Below are 16,135 nucleotides of genomic sequence, written 5' to 3'. Positions count from 1 at the left end.
ACATGGGAAGAGGTTTTTTAATCAAATCACTTACGATCCAGGTTATTAGGAGATCTCCTGTCCATCCCGGAACTCATTCAGCCTTACAGCACCAGTTCTATGTACTCGGATAAACACAAAATGTCCTTTTCAGTCTCCTGGGGCTTTTCAAATTTGATATGAAATATTTCGCCCCTTAGAAAACAACAATCCCACCGCCCCTAAAGACTGGTTTATGAGGGCTGCTTTCAAGATCCGTTCTTTTATTTGCAGCAAAACCATACACAATCCCCCTAACACTGGTCTCTCTGTGATGATCAAAATATAGTCTTAAATAAACTCAGCACTGGGGCCGCACCGCAGCGTAGTTAAATAACAGCACACATACAACAACCCCCCCCCCCCCCCCAGCAGCCCCTAGTCCCCTTACAAGAGAGAGAACGACCCCTGGTCTGTGAGCGCCCGTCCCGGGGTATTTTACAATAGCACTGCCAAAATGTATCAGATTTTACTAGACATTAAGGAAAACAAATAAAAGGCTGTTTTCAGTGACCTGGACTTGTGGATTTTTCTGAAGCTGTTTACTCTCCAGATTTAGACTGTTTGCTCTCTGAAGATCTCCTAGCCGGCGGGGTAACACTTGTACCACAACCATGTGTGTTGTACTTGAACTCATGGTTTGCTTTGGAAATGTCCACACTTCATATAAAACCATATCCCTCGCCATTTCATGATGTGAAGCACTTCCTTAAATCAATGGCAAATGCTATTTTAAAAAGGGGGAGGAGGCGGGGGTATCTGTTTCCGACTGGGGGAAAAGCAAGTTTATTAAAATGTCCAATTTGCATCCCTTTGGAGGGGCCGGTGGAGCTTTCAACCAGCCGAAGCAGGGAGAGGGAGAGACGCATTTGTGCCATAAATTCCTGGGCAGTGCAGCTCAACACGCCCAGGCAAGACAGTCACGTTTGCAAGGAGAAACTAACGTGCAATATAAAGCTGGCATTAGGCTGGTCTGAGGAGCGGAGCAGAACCGGAGTCGGGTTTACACGAGCCAACCCTTCCTGACCTGAGCGTCTGCAGCGGACTTCGTAAATCTGGCCTGGCATCCTCCAGAAGAGAAAGTTTGTTGCTCTGTGTTATTCATAGGCCCATGGAATAAGAAGTTTTAATATTAAACCAACAACCACAACCACAACAACAACAACCCCCCAGACAATGCCACTGCCCCAGAACCGGTATTTAAAACCAATCCAGCTGCTGTCTTGTGCTCAGTCCAGCCGGCAGAGGGTGCCTGGCCCTGTGGCACAGACACCGGTTTCTCTGCGGGGTTCCTGGCCCCGTCTGCACCAGCCTGAGCCCGGTTTTCTCGACTGTCTTCCGGATTTCTCCGCGGCTGTTATTTCACACATCCGGCGGGCCGCGCGGGAGCCGGGTGCCCGATTCACAATGTGGTCATTGTCTATCGGCGCAGGGCTGGCGCGGGGGCTGGGGGCGGAGGGCTCAGACCTCGCTCGGCCGGCGGGATTTGTGTGTATCTATGCAGGTAGTTATGTATGTAGGCAGGTATGTATTTGCAGGCTTGGCGCGCTGGAGGGGGCGAGTCGCCCCTCCGCCCGCACAGCGCTGAGCAGGCGCGGGGGCGATCATGGGACCGACACTGAACCGCGCTCCCAGCTGTGACACGTAGGAAGAATGCGAGTTATTTCAGCATCCCGGGTCCCAGCTCAGGGAGCCGCTGATGGCTGTACCAGGAGCGCCACACAGTGGCCTAGACGCGAACTGCTCCGCGCCCACCCCCTGCAGAGCTACCTGCTACAGCCAGGCTCTCTTGGCCAGGGCAGCCTCCTCCCCTCCGCCTCTGAGGCCTGGGGCTCCCGTCTTGTTCCGCGTTCCCTTGCACCCCCTGGCGGCGTTGCTCGGTAATGCCTACCGGGAGGGCTGCATGGGCGGAACAGCCTCTGCCCAGCCGCTCTCCACAAAAGGCAGAGAGGAGCACGGACTGATTCTCTGTTGCTGCTGCTCCCGCTCCCCAGGTTAGCAGCTGCTTGGTGTTCAGTCCCTCCTGGGCTGTACAGGTGGGGGAGAGGGACTGAGGCATAAAAACAACAAAGCAGCAGCCTGCTCTGCACCTCACTGTGTGAAACAGGGAGATCAAAGGCTGAAGAGCCTGGCACCCCCGGCTTCTGACCCCTACTTTGTGCCTTCGCGCTCAGCACACCTTGAGCCTGCAGGCAAGTGGCCAAGGGACAGGGGAGCAGAACTCCTGGGTTCTCACCCTGCGCCAGCGCTGACATTCTTTGCCCAGTCACTTACCCTCTCTGCCACTGGGCCAGACTCCCTGTGCGGGCAGAGATACTAAATGCCAGGCCGACAGCAGGTGACAATCCTGTTGTCCTGCCTCCTCTGGACATGCTACATAAGGGCGAGTTGAAAATTTTCCATCAAAACTGTTTTCCGACAGAAAACGGGGTTTCTGATGGAACGATATTTGTGAAAAGTGCCTGCTTGCCAAAGGAAACAAATGTTTTTTCATTCACATATTTCAGCTGAAATCTTTTGGTGTTTGGATGAAATCTTTCCGTCTTCAACTTTGCAGGGGAAAAAAATAGCTTTGGCTTTGAGTTTTTGGTAATAACTCGAAAATTTCCATGGAAAATGTTCATTTAAAAAAATAAACAAAAATCAGACCAACTCTGGTTCTACAATGTCGTTAGAAGGACGGGGCTGCAAAGGAACCAGAAATTGGATGCTCCCGAGAACAAATTTAAAGTTTTTTATTGAGTAAATGTTTCAAAAAATAACAAACAGGTAACCCATAGAGTTTAAAGGAGCAAAGTTATACAACATCCAGGGACTATATGCAGGTTATCGGGAGGTGTGGGGAGTGGCTGAAAGCCTGGGGAGAATAACAAGGGATAATCACACCTAAACGCCTTGTCTACGCTGGTGGCATCCTTTAGGGTACATATGGTTACACACAAGGTTGTGGCAGAGAGGAGGCAGTGGGACACTACTAGGGTGACCAGATGTCTGATACTTGGGGTTTTGTCTTATATAGACACCTATTATCCCCCTCCTCCCGTCCCGATTTGTCACACTTGCTAGCTGTTCATCCTAGACACTATACTGCTAAAACCAGCAGTGCAGACATGGGCGACACTGCTTGAGCTTGTAGAGAGCAGTGCAGGGTACATCCCCAAAGGTCCTGGCATGTCTTTATTCTCCTGAGCAGTGCACCACTGCTATGTATATCCCTGTTGGGGGCGTGCAGTGTATGTACAAGCCCTTACAGCTTGTTTAGATGGGAAAGGTTTTTGGGTATAACTTTGGGTTATTGGCATAAACTGCCTGGCCACCTCTCACCTTTCCCCTCTCTCCCCCCGAACAATTATTTTTTTCAGTGTATCTGGTATCTTATCCCACTTTAATTATTCCACTTTGGAAGCAACATGACTCTGTTTCAGAACAAGTTATGCTGCTATAAGGTTTGTGTGGACATATCCCTTTTTCCAATTAACTATACCACATCAGGCAGTCTTCCCACTGCTATCCCGTTCTGCATTGCTTCACATCTGGATGAGCCTGCGCCTTCCATCGCTCCAGGGCCATCAGCTGGGGACATCACTTCCCTATTTACATTCGAGCACACACCCCAGCATGCCCCTTGGCCATTCCAGCTCGGGGCAAGTTCGTGACAGTGGCCATGCCCTGCAGCAAGGTCATCATCCTAGCAACACACCGGATTCAGCTGATCCTACCAGGAGCTGCCTAAATGATTGCACCACCTGACTGGTGGAGGGCTGGAGCTAGCTACCACTCGACCCAGCAAGAGCCAGAGCTCACCGGCTGCTCAATGCATTTGGGAGTCCTGCTTCCTGCGCCTACCTGCTCTTGTGCATGCATCAGCCCCTGCCCTTCCTCATCCTTGACACCCAGGCTCTGACCCTCAGTCCACTTCCCAATCACATCTCCAGCTCACCCAATGGTTTTGGCATTCAGCTTCTGATCCTTGGCTCTGACCCTTGGCTCTGCTTTTGGCTATACCAAGAGGTATGCCATGCTCCTGATCCTTGACTCTGCTCTCACCTCCAGGCCTGGCTTCCCCTATGGCTCCGACCATTAAGCATCACTGTCCACATCTTGGTTGTGTCCCAGACCTACCCTGTGCTTACGTAGGATCCTGTCTGGAGGTTCCAGACTCTCTTGCTCTCTGAGGAGAGAAGCATGTTCAGTTCCATCTTACCAGTCATCACTAGAATCTGAAGCCAGCCCTGCTCTCTTTGGCCTTGCTGACACTAGAGGAATTTGAGGTGCTAACTATCATGCCCCCGGCCCGCAACACTCGTCACAGCTGCACACACAAGTGCTCTCAATGGTACACAGATGACTCAGTCTAATTTGGATTAGACTTGGTTCAGAGCCTGCCTTGTGCTAGTCACTGGCAGAGTAGTCCCAGTGACACACATAGCCTTCTCACTGCCATCTCACACTGCACTGGTTGCTGCTTGGCTGGACTATCTGGGTTACTTTTTGCACTCAATTGCATAGGGGACGTGCTGGACAAAGCCACTTATCTGTGCCAACAGCTTTGTGCACACTACACTGCGTAGTGAAGCACTTGCACACTGTTTTGACAGAGAACACCTTCTGCTATTTTTGTACATTGCTCTGATTATATCACTAGTAAGTCACACAGACGGCCAGTTTACAAGCATGCTGCCAGCTGGCCTGAGGCTACTGTTCAGACGGTGGTATTCACTTGGGGAGAGGAGAAGATCCAGGCCCAGCTGAACTTGGTCATTTGCAATACTTTACTGTATGTCTGTATCGCAGAGACTGAGTTTTGTCTTCCACCAGCCCCTTCCCATTTAAACTTGGGGCTACTATTTTGAGAACATCAGTTGATCTCAACTACTGCAGAGCAGGGCGTTTCCAAGGTAGTTAAGACCCAAGCCATTTGGGCTTTATAGGTCTAACTATCATATTGGATGAAAACCAGAAACAAAATACCAGCTAGTGCAGATCATAGAGCATGGGTGCAAAATGCTTTCTGTAGGAAGCACTGCAAAGCAAATGGGCTGCTCCATGTGACATGAGCTGGGGTTTCATAATGGTCTTCAGCCGTAGCGCCACACAGAGCGTATTTCAAGAACGTGGCCTGTAAGTGACAATGGCACGGTAAGAGCTGCATCAGATAAAAGGCCACAACACTTCACTAAGCACAGCTGGAAAAAAATCACATTAGGCCGCTGTGATCTGGAAATGTAGAAGTAGTTGTGAAACCCACATGACCCACAATTTTATGAAATTCTTGCTGAAATTCTAAGACCCGTGTTATGCAGGATGTCAGAGTAGATGATCAGAAGGATCCCTTCCGGCCTTAAAATCTATGAATCTAGGTTGTGAATCTGAATAACAGGCTAATTCCTTCATTTGAGTGGGCTGATTGATCTCTACTGATATAATTTCCACTGCTTGTTTCCACTAACCTATGGATATTTACTACAGTCTTACCTCATTTCTCTCCTCCAGTCTGTCAGAAGGGAAGAGAGTTGCTTCTTCATCAAGTCCATGGGTTTCAAGACATCAGATATGCCTTTATCCATTCCTATGATGAGATTACTCTTTATGACAGATTCTAGATTATCATTCCTGCTTTCTGAAATCCATGTTAAGGGATAACTGGTCAAGTTTTTGAAATGCAGGCTTTTGAAGTTCAAGAGCTCCCTTGGCCTCCTTTTACTTGATGAAGAAGTCTGGCATCATTGATAACTTACTCATGCTTATGAAGGTGGCCTGTATGTTAATTCTCTTGTTTTCAAATATAGAGGGAAGAGAGGTTTTTTTCTTGTTCTAATTTTTGAATTGTAGCCTTTTTACTTTAAGAAGGCCTTTTTGCAAGAAAGGAAACATGCCCTGCTCTAAATGAGCATACAGCTTATATCCCCCAAGTATGTGTAGGCTTTAAAAATTGAGACCCTTCCTATCAGCTGTGAAGATCTTCAGTTATATAAAAGTTGGGGATATTTTCTTGTCTAACTCAGCTTTTTCATTGAGACTTTTTCTTGTTACAGAGTGAAAATAGTCCTTCTGGTTGCATAAGGTGAGCTACTGAGGCTGATCTAGTCTTTGTGTCTAGGACTATACTGATATTTTGGGTTTGAGAATGCCAAACTTTTTTAAATGTTTGGTGAGAAATAGGGTCCTTCTTTCAGATTCTGTCACTCTCATCTTCTGAAACAGGCAGGTGCTTTTGGGTCAAGACCCAGGATAAGTATCCAGGGGGAGAAAAGATTATGGTAATGGCTCTTTAATCTAGCAGAACAGTAAATATTGGGAAAAAATGAGTATCTCCAGTGATTTCTGTAATCAGATACTAATATAATTTGAGATTTTTTTTTCTCATAAAGTGAAAACATTAAGGAGTATGGTCTTTCCCCCCTTCTTTTCATTTTCTTTTTAAAAAGGAGAAAACACTAGAGCATACATTATTAAAATTCAGTAACTAAAAAGGTTTCAGCAATATGTGAATCTGCATCCTGGCCTTCACTCTCAAAAGTTGTCTTTTTTGTTTGTTTGTTTGTTTTTTCGCAATATGTAACTGACCTAATAAAGATTTAGTATTGTTGCAATCAAAAAGAGATTCCTTCTGATGTTTGTTTAATTTAAATTTTGCACTGCGGTTTGGAAACCCGAGACAAATTCTTTATGCTGAGTGTCACTAGGGCCTCATATAAACAGATGAAAATCAGCCCTTGAATCTACCCAAAGGGCCAGATCCTCAGCCCAAATCAAATCCCCTTTTTGCTCTTCTAGTGGCTCAGTGACCAAAAGATGAATATAGGTGGATGAAGCCAAAATGGGGCATGGTTCCAAAGGGCCAACAATTAACCGCAGAGCTCACCTCAACATCTCCCTCCTGGCTTCCTATTCTGCCAATGCTACCTCCTCCTCCTCAGCTCCCTACAGCATTCACTAGTGGGGGCTCCTTGAGGATCCTAGGTTGCAGACGTTGAGCATGATCCAGGTACAATTCAAGTCAGTTGAAAGACTCCCAATCTCCCATTCACTTAAATGGAAGCTGGATCAGAACTTTTGTGGCTCCATGGACCAAACTGCAGACTACATATCTGGGTCCACATATCTGGGGATGCTGCCTTAATCCATCCTTTTCAATACCAGCAGTCTCAGGTGTGTCAAAAGTACAGCACGCGGGCCAGATGCAATCCGCAGAACAGTCTGATCCGGTCTGCGGACTGCCCATGAACCTTCAGGCTTGCCTTCCGGTCTGCACTATTGGTGGTGGTGGTGCTGGAGGAGAAGGGGGAAGGATTTGTTGAGCTCCCCAGTGTGTTGCGCTCTAGCTCTCCCGCATAGTCCCTGCTAGTGTGCATTGCTTAGTCCTGTTTCCAATAGGACTACAGCAGGGTGCACTCAGGAACATTTGGCATGTGTCATCACTAAAACTGAAAATGAATGTAAGTAATTACCCACATGGTTTATCTAGCTCTTTCTGTTTTAATCATTTTTGCTGTATGTGGCCTGCCGAAGTGGCAGGGAATCGGATCAGACCTGCCATATGAAATGAGTTTGATACCCTTGCTCTAAAGGATCTTTACAGAGCATTTTCTAACTCTCCAGTTGGGTTCGCCACATCCCCATTTCGTTGCAGGGCACTGCAGTTGAGCTTTGATTAGTCCAACATATAATGGTTATACATATCATCTCAGTTGTCATTCCTTTAGGCAGAAGAATCTTGGGCCGTCTTTTCGTATTGTTCCTTTGTCATGTAATTGTCTCAAGGTCTTTGTAGTTCAGAAAGAGCCAGCAATAGTTTTTGGGACAGATGAAATCATCTCAGTGCAGCCTGTCTCAGGGCTCATCTAACGTCTCCATTGGGATATTGCAGTCCCACTGCAGCTTGGGCAACAAAACCAGCAGCTTCCTACCCTATAATGGATTAGAGGGACAGGGACATAGGCCCAGATCCTCAAGTGTCTTTAGGCGCCTAACAGTCACAATGGGCATGAGGCACCTATATGCCTTTGAGGATTTGAGCCACACAGCCGGCACCAAAGCTGAATGGAGTCAATGGGAGGCAATTGGAGTGTTTCCAGAGGCTTTAGTGGGAACTGAATCAGGGCCCATGGTTCTTAGATATATTTTGGCATAATAGACAAAATCCTGGCCCCATTGAAGTTCACACTAAAACTCCCATTAACTTTGGTGGGGCTAGGATTTTACCCAATGAGTGGTACATTAGCTGAAGTTGCTGCTGTTAATAAACCAAAACACTGCATTAATTCCACCTCCATTCAAAACAAAAAGAGCAAAATTAATAGGGGAAATATTTTCAGGTTCCTATGGGCAGGGTTTGAATTGAGGAAACACTGGGAAGAACCCTGCTTCTTTGGTAAAACAATGGCTAATATTGAGAGGCTCAGGATAGAGATGATGGACAGCCCCTCACGTTAAATATTTAACATTTAATATTTGCTCTACATGATTTCACAAACCAATGGAGTGTTAAAAAAGAGAGGGATGATTATAGATTCCTGCATGTTTTGTTTGTACAATTATGACATAATGGAGGTTATTTATCCTACCTAAGCACAAGTATATAGGCAAATTTACAGTGTGCACTTAAATTCATTCTCTGCAAAACAAAGTTTACTCACCACAGATGAAAACACTTCAGGCTCATTTGAATAGAAAATAAAAGGGATTGCGTTACTCTACTCCTTGGCAAATTGAGGGGGAGGGAAAAAGGCATATTCTCCCTCCAAAGTTCAGATTTCATTTTCTTCAAATGAACTTTTTTGGCAGTTAGATTACAAAACCTCTATTCTTTCCACAGATTTATAAATATTCCAGGTTTTTTTTAAAAAAAAACCAAAACCCTTGTAGTGAGTTAAAAGGAAAATTATAGACTGACAAAAATTCAAACCGAAGGTCCCAATTTGGAATAAAAATGGCAAGACTGAAACTTGAGCAGAGTATAATAACACCATAACCCCTAGATCACTTTACATTGTTAAATTCATCTCCCCAAAGCTATTCCATTTTATAATATAACAACACTGAATATGAAGTGGCAAAGAAACGTGTATAAATCACTTCGGTTGTTAGAAAAAATACCTGAGTCATGTGCCAAAATGCATAACCTATAATATAGGCGTGTCTACAGATTTATGGTTGTGTTTTACAATTTGGCCTTTTTTTCAGACTTCCATGATGTTGTCATTTTAGTACATTAAAACAAACAGCACAGACATACAAAATACTTCTTCTACAGCTGTGTTTACTACCTTTTTTTTCCTTCTCAACCAGGCAGGCAATAAGAGGTTTTCCTGCTGTGTAACACAGCGTAATCAGTTGCACACATAGTACCCACCTGGCGTATTCCAATGTGCAAGAGTAGATGAAAATTAAAGCAGTAGAATGGAAAAGTCAATAGCTTTTCCAGTGAGGCATGTTTGACACAGCAGTAGACTCGTTCCCTTTTTAACAATCTACAGATATGAAAGAGCTTAGAGTGTTTGCTTACAATGAAAATCTGGATTAATAGGAAATAAACAAAAGGGAACTCAGTTTTTTTAAATCAAAACTTTATTTTAAAGGCGCTTCAAAACATTTCTGTATTATTTGTTTTTTACTGATAAGCATACCCTGAACAATTATTTTACAATGTTGTTAATACTTTTTTATGTAGATTTGGCATTTGTGAATGTGAAATACTAACAGACTGATCCAACGCAAATGAAATTATTTTGCAAAATTTTGAATTTTTGAAAAATTTCAACCAGTCTGTGTAAGCTGGTCAAAAAACAACCAAAATATTGCTGATTCTTTTTACAAAATATTTTTAAAAATGTTTGTAAACAGTTCTGACCAGCTCTACTACCTGCCTATGTTTCTATGGCACCACTTCTACAACAGGAAAAATAGTCGAACTGGTGTAGAGAAAAATACTCTCTCATCTTAAATCAACAATGCTGCTTTCTAGTCTTAATCCATTAGTGACATGCAGTAACATTTTCAAAAGCACCTATGTGACTTAGGAACTTAAACACCATTTTCAAAAGTGTTTTAGGCATTAGGGAGCCTAAGTCCCATTTCTGACAAGTATGGTGATTTCCCTCAATATCTTGGACATACTTTACCTAATTAGACTAAACCTTGTTGAATTTAATATATGTATCATTGTGGGCTGGGGATTGTATATAATTCCATGGGGGGAGGGAGGGGGGAAACCACAGCTCTCTAGGAACTGAGAACAGGGGGGATGGTTAGGAAAATTCACTGAGGTTGCAACATCTCCAGAGAGCTACCTCCACTTACGGAGATGCTTGCGTATACTGGTTCAAACTGGATTTTCCAGGGACCAATAGACAAAGGAAAGACTTTTGGTTAAATAGCTTGAGTTTAAATTGATTCAGGGCCTTTTTTCTGACCCAACAAACGGATAGGACCTTCTGTCCAATGGGGTCCCAGTCCTTCCTAGGTAGGGCGGAAGGACTTGGCCCAGTCTGGGGACTTATTCTGAGATAACAGCTGTTCTGAACTGCTGATCACAGGAAAACCCCTGGGTGGGGTTTGAAGGTCTCTGGACAGAGCCCTTGTTGGAGTGGGGGTGATCTCTGGTAAGCTTATTAGCATGCATGTAAGTTCCTTTTATTATTTTTACTATAGTTTCTCTGCAGTGCTTTTACCTTAAGAATAAATGTGCTTAATTATAAAGAGCTTTGTGGCAGGTTAACTTGGCAATTACACTATTTACTGTCTGAGGAGAAAAGTAAAGAAAGCCTGCTAGGCAGCTTGGCTTTGCTGGGGAATTCACAGTGTAGTCCCGGAGCTGTGCAGCCTGGAAATACCCTGGTCAAGAGGGAGAGAGACATGGGTCTCCACCCAAGAGAGGTGATGGCTGGGAGCCTAGAGTGGATGCCCTTGCTGGACCACAGGAAGGAATACAGGAACAGTTGCCTTCAGCTGTGACACCTTTCCATTGATTTTCACAGAAATGTAGGCTGCGAAGTGCCTAAAGCGTAGATTTTTAGAGACATTAAGGCATTGCTGTGCTCAACGTTGCAACACCTAAGTCTTATTTTCAAAAGTGCTTTAGGCACTTAGAAGCCTAACTGTCATTGACTGTCAATGGAGATTTTGGCCTGTAAATGCCTTAATCCCTTCTGAAAATGAGATGTAGACTCTGAAATCAGTTAGACTTGCAACACTGAGTGCAGCAATGCCTAAATACCTTTAAAAATCTGGACTAAGTCTCTTTTGAAAATGGGAATTAGGTTCCTAAGTCAATTAGTCACTTTTGAAAAGTTTACTCAGAGGCTGGGATTTTAGGTAAATTTGGGTGCCTAACTCCATTAGTCTCCTTTGAAGAGTCCAGCCATAAAATTAAGTTTCTGTTTTCCTTTGAATGGATCATTTTTGAAAACTTACACGATACAATAGAATATTGTTTCTCTCATGTTCAGAAGATATGGTAATTTTGACAGGTACACAGTATATCAACTAAGACCAAGGTGCTTCATAAAAAGTCCCATAATTTTTAGCATATGCATAGAGATACTCAATAAGGGATGTAAGCTGATATCTTCAGAGGAAGCTCATTAACATAGTCTCTTTTTTATCTGCTGTATCATCAATCTGATAAATCTCTTAGTGAGAGTGTCATGAGGACTTTAAGTGCAAATATTGAAAATATAGAAAATACTTGAAAGCAGAATCCAAAGAGAAGTCTGACTTCTTTCCAACCCTAGAAAAGCAAGAGAAAGATAATGATAGCTTTTTAGGAAAGAACCAAGGAAGTTGTATAACTGCATACTCAGACTACTACTTATATTAAGGATACAGACTGAATAAAGTAAAATATTTATAGTGGCACTGGCCACAATGTAGGATTGCTCCTGGATGTGGCTTGTCAAAAAGAATGATCCTACTATCTCTCCTATAACATGTCATGGTTGTTCAGAATTGTAGCTATATATGATCAAGCAGAGGGATAGAGCATCAACAAGTAAAGGCAGTTCTGTATAAACTTTCAGTTGCATCCAGAAATAAAGAGAGGAGCTTTCTATAACAGTGAGCAATATTTTTTCATTTTTCAAGGGTCATATAATCAAATAAAAAAATAAAACAGTTCATGTCTTTTTCCCAAAGCCATATAGACTTATGGATTAAACCCAGGACAAGAAGCTATGAGGTCCTATATTCTAGCCAATAGTCGGAAACTGAAATCTGAGAGTTCAAACTAGAAACAAGCTACACATTTTTAGCAGTGAGAGTAGTTAATCATTAGGACAACTTACTAAGGAACATGGTAAATTCTCTATCACTTGGGGATTTCAAATCAAGATAGGATGTCTTTTTAGGGTGGGATTTTCAAAAGCGTTCAACATTAACCCAAATCTCTTCCTGTTCAAGTCAGTAGGGGGGTTATCATGGACTTCAATAAAAGCAAGGTTAGACCAGTGCTGGATCTTTCTGACAATCCCTCCCATAAATGATATACACTACTTCAACTCCAAATTGTTAAGCGAGATGCAGGAATCTCTGGGCAAAATTCTATGGCTTGTGTTATGCGGGAGGTTAGATTAAATGAGGCAATAGTTCTAGCCTTACTTTGCACTTACAAGAGCACTTTACAGACATTTTTAGTTATGGAGTAGGTCAGTATCATTACCCTTTCCCTTCAATTCTTAAATGCAGAGTCTTGAAACCCAAGAGCTGCATTTTATTTTAGTTGCTAACCATTTTCCTTTCTAATATCTCCTTTGTAACAGTTTCCTGCAAATGTTTATGCACAAGGAGAATTTTATGTTTGGGTGTGGTTCCACTGAATTCTCTGGGACTACTCAAATGCACAAGAGTTTGCAGGAGTAGGTCCTGTACATTTATAAAGCACCCCATCAATATTCTCTTACCAAACTTCAGATAATACATGAACTCCTGCATTGTGGCATAATCTATAAATGAACAATTTCAATACCAAGATTTTTCCTCAAAGAGTGTCAGCTTTTCTAAGGATTTTCGAGCACTATTAAGTAGAAAAATAGTTGTACATAGACCTAGACTGAACGTATCCACAATGCCTATACAATCCTTTCCTTCAGGATAGTGTTCTATTATAGCCCTATGAAAGACATTTCCAGTGCTGGTGTCTTCATAGTGTATAACTGAATGAGGAGTGTTTTTTCCTTCTCGTATTCTTGAAAGACAGGTGATCATCTATTTCAATGACTAATGGGGCCTTCAAATTAAATATTGAAAAAGAAACAGACACGATTCTTTAAAATGTGAACAGGTTAAAAAAAACCGCACACTGCACTGTTCTGTGCCCAAAGATATCCATGCAGGAAATCAATTTATCTTGATAAATCCATTGGATACAAAGCTATTTGGCTGCCAGGTGCCAGTTTCCTTTTTACTTTGTTTGAGCATTTCTGTCATAACAAACATTGCCCAAAACTGTGGCACCCTTTTCTCTTACAATTTTTTGAGTGGTAGCAAAACACACACAGATATAATTTCTTTCATTTTTTGACATTGTTATGTCATCTCTATAGATTTACTCTGACAGCATTTCATATTGACATCATTATATCATCTCAACTGACTTTGCATTGAGAACACCAGGAGAGTGTTGTGATGATACTATCCTAAGTACAGTTTGAATAAATAGGGTCTGATCATGATTGCAGAAAAAAATGGTATCAGAAGTAACTGTTGTGCATGCTCAGTAGCAGTTTTTCAAACTTCAAATATTTCAGCTGTTTCAAAGCCTTTTCTTTTAAAAATGATTATATGCTATGGGCAACATTTAGTCCATGTGTAAGCAGGTGCAACTCCAGTAAAGTTTAAATCCTTGTTATATTAAAAAAGGTGTTAAAATAATGTTATTTATATTGCAAAATCAAGCACTCAATCGTTAAGAAATGCCAGAATCTAGCATGCCATAAAACCTTAATTCTTCCTCCTTGTGCATATGCTTTATGATACAGTCTTTAATTACATGATCACATATATTGTTTTAGAGGATCCCCACCTCATTCAGTGCAGAGGATGGAAGGTGCTCAGGGAATGAGGTTGTTCAATTTTTTTTTTATCATCACCATTAAATTAGTGGCCCCTAAGTTATTTACTGCACATCATGCGATGAACACGTAGTCTTTACTTCATGGTCTCTTCTAGGTCTCCTCTACTCATCACTGCAGTATTCAAGTGCTGGGTACACCCAACCTTAGATTAGACTGTTCATGGTCAGTAGTTATTTTGGCAGGATGCCAATATTTTGTTGCCGATCCAAACAATGGAATAGAAATGGTGATATTCAAAAATGTGTATCTCAGCTACAGCTGAACTGAACACCTCGGGAAAAGAGAAGGCACTTGGCTGGCCCTGGGGCTTTATCCCAGTTGACTTTCAAAGGCATCGTACAAAGAAAGGAGGCCTTAGTACTTCCCACTAAAATTCAAAAGAATCTTTTATAATGAAAAGTGTCAGGTAACCTACATCTAAGGATTTCTGAATTTTTTTCCCCCAAAACTATAGGCCTATTTCTGATCTCACATTAGATCAGTGCAAATCGGGTGTGACTTCAGTTTTCATACCAGGGTATATCAGGTATAATTCTACTGGAGTCAAAACACTTACACAAGTGTGAAAGGCAGTATGGCCCAGTGCCTAAGGCTACTGGACTGTGACTCAGGAAATGTGGCTTCCATTTCTGACTGTTCCACTAACGTGCTGAGTGGTCTTAGACAGGGCACTTTACCTCTTTGTGTCTCTCTTTCTCCTCCCACCGCTTGTCTATTTAAACTCTCTTATTAAGTGTTTGTAAAAGGTCTCTCTGAATGGGGCCCTGATCTCAGTTTAGGCCTCTGTGTGCTACTGCAATACAAATAATAATGATATGGCTGTCTCAGATCTGAATTACATTTTTTGTTTCTTTATAACTTAGCAATAATGTAACCAGTTAATGCTATTTTGGATATAAAATGATCATGAAGTATTAAGTTTAAAAAATTTTCCTTCTAGAATGAAACTTGGTATCTTTTTTGTCCAAAGATAACAGAACACACTTTGCTGTATAGATCAGCTCAGGAGGCCGAACGAGGTGCCCTCTTCAGATCCTATCCAGCTCTACATTTCTCCGATTCTATATAGATGTGGATTTCTTTTCTTCTGCTCGGGCAAAAATTGCTATCTTTTATTATTTTTAATATACTTCTATAGCTGTATCTGGCGCTTTTCAGTCAAATAGAAAGGTGGGGGGCAAATTTTGTTCTCGCTTACACAGATGTAAACAGTGTAATGTATTGGAGTAGTGTCACTTCAGTCAATGTATGATTGAAAACAGAATAGAAGTCTGTTCCATGAGGAGTTTACTATCATTTAAATCCAGAACAATACAACATGACAGTAGGCCAAATGGACAGGGACATGGGACTGAGGCATGGAAGGAAGTCAGTGGGATAATTAAGATCTTGAGGAGCATGGTTCACCAATGATATATGTTGCTTATTTCATATTTATTGATCAGGCACTTTCAACTTGAAAAATGAGGTAAGACTGAATCCTACTTGCCTTATTCACATGAATAGGCCCAGTAAAGTTGGAAGTCCAGGGGGATGAGACTGTTTGTTTTTGTCCAAGTAACACAACAGTGTACTTTATATGTCTAGGACAGCAGACAATGGTAGGTGAGTATTTATTACATGAATATGTAATGGTACATGGGATTGGGTTTGATGCCTGTGGTTTGGCTGGCAGATTGGAGATTCCTTACATCTTGTCACACGACACTCTCCTTCTGTTGTTGGTGGGCGGGGGGATATATGTTGAATTATTACCAACAACATATACTGTACTGCTGATGTTTGCTGTGTAAGCTTTCTATTGGCAGATAAGTGTGTTAATAACACAGTGGATGAGATTCTGTGCTGCAACTCTTACAGGCCCAGGAGAAGGGATGGCTTTAAACCATCTTCGCACTCTTCTGATCCCAGGCTATTCCAGGGGGTTAGCACCCCCCTTTCTCAATATAATTAAGGCAGTCTGAGAGAAGTTATGGTGGACTCTGTGCTGCTGTGTAGGCCACTGATGCCTGGGATCTCTCTGCAGTGCTGTGGCTCCCTCCCCA

The sequence above is a fragment of the Emydura macquarii genome, unplaced genomic scaffold (genome assembly GCF_026122565.2).
Source record: "Emydura macquarii macquarii isolate MOO-44397 ecotype Brisbane River unplaced genomic scaffold, CSIRO-AGI_Emac_v2 contig_2422, whole genome shotgun sequence".
In the NCBI taxonomy this organism is placed as follows: domain Eukaryota; kingdom Metazoa; phylum Chordata; order Testudines; family Chelidae; genus Emydura; species Emydura macquarii.
This window is presented reverse-complemented; position numbering follows the sequence as displayed.